This window comes from Adiantum capillus-veneris, chromosome 5 (genome assembly GCF_014529385.1).
Source record: "Adiantum capillus-veneris isolate H3 chromosome 5, ASM1452938v2, whole genome shotgun sequence".
NCBI lineage: Eukaryota > Viridiplantae > Streptophyta > Polypodiopsida > Polypodiales > Pteridaceae > Adiantum > Adiantum capillus-veneris.
In genome coordinates, this window is record NC_140935.1 from 112825659 (window position 1) to 112836700 (window position 11042).

The window sequence follows — 11042 nt, forward strand, 5'->3', positions numbered from 1 at the left end:
ACCATGTGAGTCCATGTGCAAGGTGTCTTAGCTTGAATACAAGCTGGCTCCTCTATAATTAGCAAACCCTCTAGCTTCAACCATAGTTTTTTGCACTAGCTTAATTGTATAAGCCAATGCTACCATCATTTTGTGACCCAAGGTAATTTCACGCTAAGGGCCCAGTAATGTCACTACAATTTTGCAAGCTGCTCTCATTAGTGGGAATCTAGCAAGATGCTCAGAATGCTTTTGACTTCGATAATTTATGGAGGCATTTTTTGTTCATAGCGCTTTTGCTTTATGAAATTCCCACATGTCTTCCATATTGTAATTTTTTCTTTGAAATTTTCCAAGTTTTTTTTAGAGGTGGTAAGATAGAACTTGAAGACTTTGAAGTAGCATTCTGGATTTAACTTCATGTAGGAAAACTTCATCTCATACGTCTCTCAACTTCATGTTCAAGTCTCACACTCTTTGCGTAGACGTTTAAATTCTATGGAGGACCTCACACCCTTTTCATTTGTAAACTTTTTACTTTGAGCACACACATTAAAATTGTGACACAACAGATATGTAGGAACCAGAGTGCGGGTATCAAATTAGCCAATAAAGTTAAAGTCATGGGATGGCTTTGCGGCGAGCTTTTTTTTCCTCCACTCATGCTGCTCACTACCACCACATGCCGCCCATTGTTGCTTCTACCATCGAGAGCATGTTGCTCTTCCTTTGAGCCACCGCAACCCCTCTTGCTCCTCCACTTTGCACTACCAACTTCCAACCCTCTTTCTCTCTTATTTTCTAGCCATCCTCTCTCTCCTCTCCTCTCCCTCTCCCTCTCCACCTCTCACATAATCTTTTTTTATTTCTTTTCTCCTCTTTTCCTCTCTCTCTCTCTCTCTCTCTCTCTCTCTCTCTCTCTCTCTCTCTCTCTCTCTCTCTCTCTCTCTCTCTCTCAGGTAGCATTGTCTCTATCTATCCATCTTCATCTCTCTCCTTAATTTTCTTAAAGTTTACTCTCTCTCTCTCTCTCTCTCTCTCTCTCTCTCTCTCTCTCTCTCTCTCTCTCTCTCTCTCTCTCTCTCTCTCTCTCTCTCCCCCATCACACATACTTCTCTCCTTTTTTTCTCTATTTCTCACCCCCTTTCTCTGTTTCCCCTATGCACACATACACATTCTCTATCCCTATTTTTTGCTCTCTCTCCTTCCATATTTGTGTGTATTTATCTTAAGTAGCACCATGTCAATCTATTATTTATGTCTCTTTCGCTAGTTTTCTAAGGTAACGTCCTCTCTCTCTCTCTCTCTCTCTCTCTCTCTCTCTCTCTCTCTCACACACACACACACACACACACACACACACATCTTTGTGTATCATATCTTCTTTAGAAGCATCACAATGGTCACCTATAGCAAGGATTTCATGTTGGTTTAATTCATTCACACAACTATTATCAATGGCTCCATTGATACATATCTCTATGTGAAAAAATGTTGCACGTAAAAGTTTAACTCAAATGCATAAAATATTTTAGCAATACACTAGTTTTGACAAACACATTATTCATAGTAACTAAAGCCGTTGAAATTTCTTTCTCAACCTTGGTAGAGATTCTACAATAACTCAAGAAAAAACACTTGTGCCTGGCAACGACCAACTCCTGGTCAAGATGTTCGCAGATGACTCTCTCCTCTTTTTGAAAGCCTGCCCTCAGGTACTCAGGAAGGCGCTTGAGATTGTGTAAACAATTGATGTGGCTATGGGATCGACGTGTAGTATTGAGAAATCAAGACTGATTACTCTGTTTTCAGGACAAATTAGAAGGAAGAAATTAGTAAATTGATTCCAATTGCTTTGAGTTATTTATCAAAGGTAAACTCCATGTTAAGCAACCCGTGATAATTATGTCAAGCTGAGATAATTAATTATCAAATTCTCTACATGGCATGGTACCAGCCTAAATTCATAGTACCCAAAAGGATCATTAGTACCAAATATTGTACATTGCATAGTACTAGTTTGAATTCATAGTACCAAAAAGGATCCCTAGTACCAAATCCTGTACATTGCATAGTACTAGCTTGAATTCGTAGTACCAAAAAGGATCCCTAGTACCATACCAAATCCTGTACTTTGCATAGTACTAGCTTGAATTCATAGTACCAAAAAGGATCCCTAGTACCAAATCCTGTACATTGCATAGTACCAACCTAAATTCATAGTATCAAACAGTATCCCTAGTACCAAATTCTATACATTGCATAGTACCAGCCTAAATTCACAGTATCAAACAGGATCCCTAGTGCCAAAGTGGGTACATGTCTGTACCCTGCATAGTACCAATTTGGAAACCTAGTACCAATTTGGGTACTTTTTTGTATACTACAAAGCTACAAAATGGATCCATAGTTCCAAAATAACAACTTTCCAGATACAAAAAAGTACCTAATTGGGAGTGTGCATCTTTACTTTGGAGCATTTCTACCAAACAATGGTACTATGCATCTGTTTGGTACTATTCAAAATTTAGAGAAGCTTCAAATTGGGTACTACTGAGGTAGGAATTGGTACCAGAATGATACCAGGTTTGGCATGCTGGGAATTGGTCAAAACTTTGGCATGCTGGAAATGGTACTATGGAGCTGAGTATTCCTACAATGATTGTTGGCTAACAAGTTGTGGTATTCTGTGTTAATCCAAGAGTAAAAAGGCGAGCAAGGATTACAGTGTGGGCAACACATATTACGTGCAGCCACGTCATCACTTTGTGACAGTTTAGGCCCCTCAGCCACATCTGTAAGTTGGCTCCATTCTTTAGGCTTTGACATGTCAGCAGTTTGTTACATCTCCCCTTCTTGAAAGAGAGTAATCGTCCATGATTACAACATATCTGCAAAACAACTCAAGTTAGCTCAAAAATTTCCGAGGGACATTCCGAGGGACAATCAATTTGCTCTTTTTATTAAGGAGTTAACTTCTCCTTTCGGCTGTTTTGATCAAGGAGTTAGCTTCTCCTTTCTGCTTTTTTGATCGAGGAGTTAGCTTCTCCTTTCGTCCAGATCGGAACTCTTGATATTCCGGACCTAGTAGCTGTCACTGTCAACCTGGTAGCTGCCACTGTTAACCTGGCAGCTACCCTTAGGTAGTCTGATAACAACCGGGTCTTAGAGTGCTTTCTACTATTAGACTCAGGCTCTTGTAACTTTTCTCCTTCCACTGATCATAAAAGTATTAGTTACCATTCTTATACTAGCTCCCACCAGATTGATCTCAGTTTTGCATGTCAACAATAAGTTATGACTTTTCCAATAAGTAAATATAATTATTTAATGTAGGTAGAATTATTTCTTGCCTTCAAACAGAGTCACCCAGAGGTACAAATTCACCAAAGGACATTTGAAAAGCTGAAACCTTATTTTGTATGCAAGCTTCAAGATCTCTACAGTTGTTGCATCACTCATATTCAAATGTCATTCTTGAGGGATGTTGTAAACCATATAAGGCAGATTTCTTATGGTGTGCATGGGAAAGAGTGTAGTTGTCAATGTGATATTTGTGGTGAAGATTTGAAATGTAGTGCTCAGACAAATCAGTGCCCTAGACTTACAAAGCTTTGGGAGTCATTTTTATGCTCGAAGGCTAGCGGGTCTTTTTTTTTTGCACTAAAGTGTTTGATTGGCGGATGCTCTTTGTGTGGGCCTTCAAAGAAGCTACCAATTTGCTCGATTGAAGAGTTAAATGGTGCACGCATGGTAACAGTTAAGATTTTTCAAGACCTTGAAGTTGGCAAAATAGATTCAGGGAAAAAGAAGAAAAGAAAAGTTCTTTCTCACAAGGAGATGCAGTGCAGGGCAACTTTTCATACTGTTCAAGGATCATCTGAGTAAGTTTATAAAGCACAATTTTGTTTATAGATGGCAGGCCGAGTAGTTTAAATATTGTCTACGTATCTTCCCTGAAGATGTGGTACTAGTCAGTGGTGGATTTCGCTGAAAATTACACTTTCAAAGAACAGAACGAGATCCAATCGATGCATTGGTTTTCTAGCCAGGTGACAATCTTTGTTCACATTACATATGTGAGGATTGCAGGTAGTGTCCAAAAATACTATCATTTCTATATATCTGATGATAAAAGCCATGATACTCTTTTTGTCCAACATTGCTTTATGCTCCATTATGGTTTGTTGAAGAGCTAGGCATATCGCTCAAAGAACATTGGGTCTAGTCAGATGGAGCAACCTCGCAGTCCAAAGCAAAGAGGCCTTTTTATTTGTTGCTCGATATGGAACTCTGACAAGTTTGAAAATGACACATCACTTTTCAGGTTTAGGCCATGGGAAGGGCGAACATGATGGTGCAGGTGCTGTTATTAAGAGGCATCTCTCTGAGGAGTAGCTAAAGCCAGATTGTGTGAAATTACAATGTGCAGCAGATGTGGTGCCATTTTTGACAGAAACCATGTCCAATGGTGCTACAGCCACGTATTCTTTGCAGGTACGACCAGTTACTCGACTGTGCTAGGAGGTCAAAGTAGGTGATGTGGATAGAAGCCAACGTCGGGATTGTAAATCTGTGCCTAATGCACGTGGGATACATTGTGTCAGCGGCTACTCCTTAACAAATGGAAAACTTCTTAGGTATCTGCAATTCTCATGCTTTTGTAGTGCTTGTTTGCAAGGCAGCTGGAGGAGGTGTTCGAACAAATCACACCTTTCTGCATGGAATTATGTTACCCTTGAACCTACACATGATGTCGAAGATGATGATGAGATTGAAGAGTTTTCATATGAAGGACACCATGATGCGTTGAGTGATGCACTTCATGTTGGTGACAATTTTGTTGTTATAGCTCCTCATGACAATAAGGAGCTTGTGGATTTCTATGTCTTGAAATGTACAGCAGAAAAGACTCAAACTAAAGCTTTGCTAAGAGATGCATGGGGGAATGTTTGCAATGCCGGCTCATATGTTGTCAAAGGAGTTTGGTACAAACAAGCAAAAGAAAATCCCTATGAGTTCAAGCTATTAAATTCTGAGCCTGAAGCCACCTTGTATGAGCTAGTAAGTTCCCAATGCAGAAAGTGGGACGTACAAGAAAATTATTACTTTCCTCAGAAACATATGAGGTTATTTACAATAGAACTCCTTTTGATGTATAGCATTCCTAGTTATAATCTAAGCTGCTTTTGATGGCCCTTCAACGTATTTTCATTTTTTTTCTTTGGGGAATCTCCGTAATCTTTGTGCCGAGCATCACCCTGTTTTGCAATTGCTTGAATCGTATCTAAAATGCCTATGTGATATCCTGAGGCAGATAGCATGAACACTCTGTCAAAAGCCTTTCCCTAAAAAAGGAGATGAGGGCAACTCCAGATGAGACTCGCACATGCAGCCGAACATTCAAGGGTTTGATGCCCCTGACCGGACAGCCAACTGATGACGGATCTCGCAAATGCACAGTGGGCGATTTCTCAATGGTTGTGTTGACAGAGGATAAGGTCAGCTTTTGCAGGCCCGTAGCAGCAGGTGTTCGCAGTCTTTTGCAGGCTCCTGCTTCTCTCTCGCCTTTGCCATCGGCACCGTTATAGCTAAACGTCGTGTGTGTGTGTGTGTGTGGGGGGGGGGGGGGGGGGGGGGGGGGGGGGGGTCATCACGTTGGGGGTGATAAGGAGCCGTTCAAAATAAGCGCAGGGGCGTGCAAACGTGGTAGCACTTTTCGAACGTTCGAGGCTGCATGTGCGAGTCCTAAGAGACAATGGACAGGTGACTCTGGTAAATGCTGAATACATCTGATGCATGAATGATCATGACCACTTGAACCAACCCAAGTGCCCACCAGTACTCCCGCGTGTACATTAAGCCATAAGAAATAAATCATCTCCACAACAGGCATAGAAAAATTAAACAAGTGTAGCTAAGTAGCTGCAAGGGTAGCTACTATGCAAACTGGTAGCTACCCTTAACATTTCCTGGTATCAGAAGCTGTGTTAAGTACTTGTAATTGTGCAACTGTGGAGGTGCAGTGATGAACAATGCGAAAACGTAAACAAGTGTACAAGTTAACAAAAGCTTCTTTACTACATTGAGCATTGGAAGCTACTTTACTACATTGTGTCATCATTACAAGTGAGCAAAATACTCCATAAGTCAGTAAATGGTTGACTGTTTACATCGCTTATCATGGTCACATGTCAGGATAGTATATCTAGCCGTAATACTCTAGATGCCACTGCTTTGAGATCCTAATGCTCAGGTTATCGATCGGTCTCGGTAGTGCACAGTCCTCGGCATACTTGAGGCGATCTTCCGCACAAAGCCAAGCCGTGAGCCAAGATCTTACAGTTGTTGTAAGATATCCTTGAATCTCAGTGGGATTCTGGGGATTCTGATTTTCCATATACTTCACAATGCAGAAAGTGCCTGGAGGATTCCACAGCTGCTTGTACTGTGTGTCATCCACTAGAATTGTGGACGTAGCAGTGTACTGACCTCTTTTCTCCCAAAAGTCACTTAGCTTCTTGTAAAATACAGGCTTTCCACCAGTTATCTTGAGTCTAGCATCTCTTACACAATCTTGCTATGCAAGAATTTTCTTGAATTGGGGAAACTGATCAGGAAAGCAGGCACTCAACAGGTTTTCTACTTTAGTCTTCATGCAGAAGGTCCACACAAATACATCAAAGTGCACAAGGCACCAGTCCAAGAATGCAGGTGCATCCCTTTTATACCCAGCAAACACCCCTGCTATGTCTACAATTTCTAGATCATTCCAGTAGGCAAGCTTCCATGAACGGTACCTCTTGTTTAATGAAGTCAGCAGGACACCATTAATATCAAGGATTAGAGCTGGCTTACTCTCAAACAATATGTTCCCAGGATCCTTCCACGGACGAGACACCGTCCCATCATCATTCCTAACATAATCTGCAACACCACCTGCACCTCCTCCATCCTCCCTTTCTCGAGACACCGTCCCATCATCTGCCTTACATATTCTATACCACCTGCACCAACTGCACCAGCTGCACAACCTGCATCCACAGATGCATCACCATCTTCCTGAGGTGGTTCATTAGGAAAATTTTGAACTCATTTTTGGGCCTTTTAAGAGTGCCACATCATCAAAGTTGTACAAAAGAAAGCAACCCGATAGACCCCTCTAAATATTTCTTAGAACCCCATGATATGACCTATCATTGGAAAGTTCTTGAAAAATGGATTCTAAAGAGACAAGGTCCAAAAAGTTTGGATGACTTCTATAAAAGTTATGCCATTTTTTTTCAATCAGCCAGGTTTTGTTATCGTTACGGTAATCTAAAATCACCTTTTTCTAGATCTACATGAAGGCAGTGTCCGATACATGCATGCTATATATCAATAGATAGCATTTGAAGAGTAGATTCTAAATATCCACCCTCCGAAAAGTTTGGATCTTATTTGCAAAAAAATTTATCGATCCCCACTTTTTGAAAGCTATGCCACATCAACAATTCTTACAAGGCCCATTTTTTAGTCCAAACTTTTCCTAATGTCAAACTTTTCATTGGTAATCTCCGTGTCCTCACCTGCACCAACTGCCCCACCTGCACGACTTGCTTCACCACTTGCATCCACAGATGCATCACCATCTTCCCAAGGTGATTCAGACTTTTCAATGATAATGTCTATGTCTTCACCTGCACTGCCTGCACCAACTGCACCACATGCATCCACAGATGCGTCACCATCTTCCCGAGGTGGTTCAGACTTATCAATTGTAATCTCCATGTCATCACCTGCACCAGTTGCACCAACTGCACAACTTGCATCATCACTTGCATCCACAGATGCATCACCATTTTCCCTTCCTGATTCAGACTTTTTCATGATAATCTCCGTGTCCTCACCTGTACTGAGGAAAAAAAACTCTGTGTTTTTATCCTCTTGGTTATCAATGCTGCTAGCACATGGACTTGGCCCTCAACTCTAAATGAACCATCTACATCAGGAGGGTCTTTCATAGTGGACTGTGCTATCATACTTATTATGTGATCAAGATTGTCAATGTTGCTAGTGGCAGCATCTGAACATAAAAACAATAATGAGATAAACAACAATGATGGACATGACCAAAAAAAATTTATTTTGGCTTTCTTAATTCATAGGAAATGGAGAATTGTTACAAAGCCAAATACGACGACAGGATTTAGGAAAAGAGCCAAAAATGGGGATAGGCTACAAAGCAAAAATATCGAGACTATGTTTGGAGTCTTTTTCTGACTCTGGTTGTTGTAGCACCTTTTCTTCCAGATTCCATGTTACTATTTTCTCGAGTCTCTATGGCTAATTGGTTCTTTGATGTCTTTGTTTGCCCTTCTGCATCCTCTGTAGGATTTTTGGCAGCTCCATCTTCAAGAGAGAAGAAACAATCAACAAGAATGAACCTTAAAAAATATTATCTACCTTTAGGAAAAAACAAAACCAGAAAAACACCAGTTCCTCCATCCTACAAACCATACAAATGATGTAAAGGGAAAGAAAGAGAAAGACTGCCTAACACTTCATTGTCCTTCATTGATGAAGGAGCATTTTCTGCTTGATCTCCATTCTTAGGACTATACTTCTCTAACACACCTTCCTTCTCAAGTGTAGTCTCTGGCTTAGCCTCTGCAGTCTCTAGCTCAACCTCTGCAGTCATGAAAAGTAGGCTGCTACCAATGCAATCCTGGTAGCCACCTTGTCAATCGCAGGACTTCCTTGGAAAAATGGCAGCTCATGGCAGAATGGTAGCTACCACTATTATACTGGTAGCTACCAGGGTTGACAGTGAGAACTTCCTTGTCACCAGCAGGAGTTCCATGGTAAAACAGTAGCTAATGGAAGAATGGTAGCTACCCTGCCACCAGCAAGACTTCCATGGGAGAATAGTAGCTCATGGAAGAATGGTAGCCACAGCCATACTGGTAGCTAGCTGTACCAGGATTAGCATGATAGATGCCACTATGAGAGTGGTAGCTACCAGTATTGTACTAGTAGCTACCAGTCTTGTATTAGTAGCTACAATTAGCAGGGTTCCCTTGATAACAGAAACACAAAAAAACAGATAAATTTAAGCTCAATGCTACAAAATGCAGCAGGGTGTATACCATGGTCCATGCTTAAGGGCACTGATGAGGGTTTGGTTTCTGATTGCACTCCTTGGAAATTGGCATTCGTACTGTCGAGGATCACCAAAAACCGCATGGTATGCGAAATCGGTTGCATGCATCCCATCTCCATGCATGTTTCTTTGCTTGCAACAAGATGGCCAAAACAGTACATGTGAAAGGCATGATTGAAGGGCAGAAAAAACATGCCAAGTGCATCGTCGTCGTACATCGTCAACCCACAAGCACTACAAACTTTGTCCAAAGGCAAGGTGCCCATATGCACAAGTGGAACTTTCGGCGGAGGTGCAGACAACAAACTGTACTTCTTTTGACCTGCATGGTCTTCACAAAATCCATCCGTGCCTGCGCACACTCCTCCAGTTCCTGTGTAAAATCTCTCTCCTTTAGAGCACTATCCATAGCATCAAGTGGTTCCTTCTCCTCAACGACCACTTGCAATGTTTGGAGTGTTAGCAACAACCTACCAACAGTATTTTTAAGCTGCTCCACCTTCATTGCATCCACAGCATCGATGCTACCTTCTGCCTTTAGTAATGCAGCCTCTGCATCTTTCAACTGGCCTCTGAGCTTTTCCACTAGGAGGTTGGCACCTTCATTTCGGTGCACATCAGCCTGAAGCAATTCTAGCTTCTTAAAAGCTTCATTATACTCTAACAATGCAAAAGAATGATTGCTTAGTATCTAACTCTGTAAGAGACGGTGGACCAAATAAATTCTTTTTCTGCACATCATCCACTGTATCGATCGGAGTTTCCTGGGGTGCCTCCAAATGATCTGGAGTCCTCGTCATTCGCCGCGAACTGTTAGGAGCAAAGGAGGAATGGAAAGCTGCCCATCACTGCTTCTTTGCATGTAATTTGCCTGGATCCATATTTGTGACAATAATTTCTGAAAACAAGGCCCACTCAACCTGTCCCTTCAACGACTCATATAGAAAGCCTCTAGCAAATCCTTTAGTCACCTCCATACCATAATTTCCAGGAGGTTCTTGATACACGGATGTGAACAATACGTAAAACCTGTTCCAGAGCTCTGGCTTCACATCTCTACATTTTACTTTGCTGCCCCTCTTTGGCACCTCCTTAAAGCATTTCAACCAATCTTTGTTAGTGAAATCTGCCTCCGTAAGCAGTCGAGCATCCACTCCACAGTTGGGGAGGTCGTATACTTCATGTGCTTGAGGCTTTGTCATGCAAAAAACTGTCTTCCTTTCAAATGGCACATATGGAGTGCACCAACGGCCTTTGCCCTGTAAAATACATGGAAAAACATAAGACCATAGTTGTTTCCATACGGCAAACACATACGAGCATGGAAGTATGATTGGAGTATGGTTCAACACTTAAGCTTGAAACATACACGGCCACAAATTTACTGAAAACTTAGATAACTTATGCATGATGAGCATTTATAATATCACAATTTTACAGAAGTTTTCACATTAAACATCAATTGTTGCATTGAGCAAGAGCAAAAGCAGGCTGGGCATGTGCATGAATAGGTGGTACAACTACCTGTGTCCCAGACAGATAGCTACCATGTACCTACCACCTTGGTATTTCTTTGCTAAATGAACTTTTTGATTAGTAGCTGGCTAACATAATGCTTGGCAACTTGTTATGTTTTTTGCAGAATGCTGAATGCTACAATCTTGATGATCTCTGATGTACTTTCCCTATATTAAATGAGTGTTGCAGGTGATAGCTACCACACTGATAGAGTATCATTGATTCATGCTTCTTCATAGCATTATGATTTGCAATCCATATGAGTACGGTCCCAACTATGCACAAGACATGAATGCATGTGCAGCCAGCCAATTGAAGTTTAGTCAAAAATGCAAATGTGCACAAAATATCTGCTTGAATGCATGCATGCATGCATGCCTCTACACAGGTTTTCAATGCAAGC

The 11042-nt window shown here is 41.3% G+C and overlaps 1 pseudogene; it reads right to left on the bottom strand.

Moving 5' to 3' along the window:
* Positions 1–9552: 9552 nt before the first annotated feature.
* Positions 9553–10323, bottom strand: LOC147457932 (uncharacterized; annotated as a pseudogene).
* Positions 10324–11042: the final 719 nt, after the last annotated feature.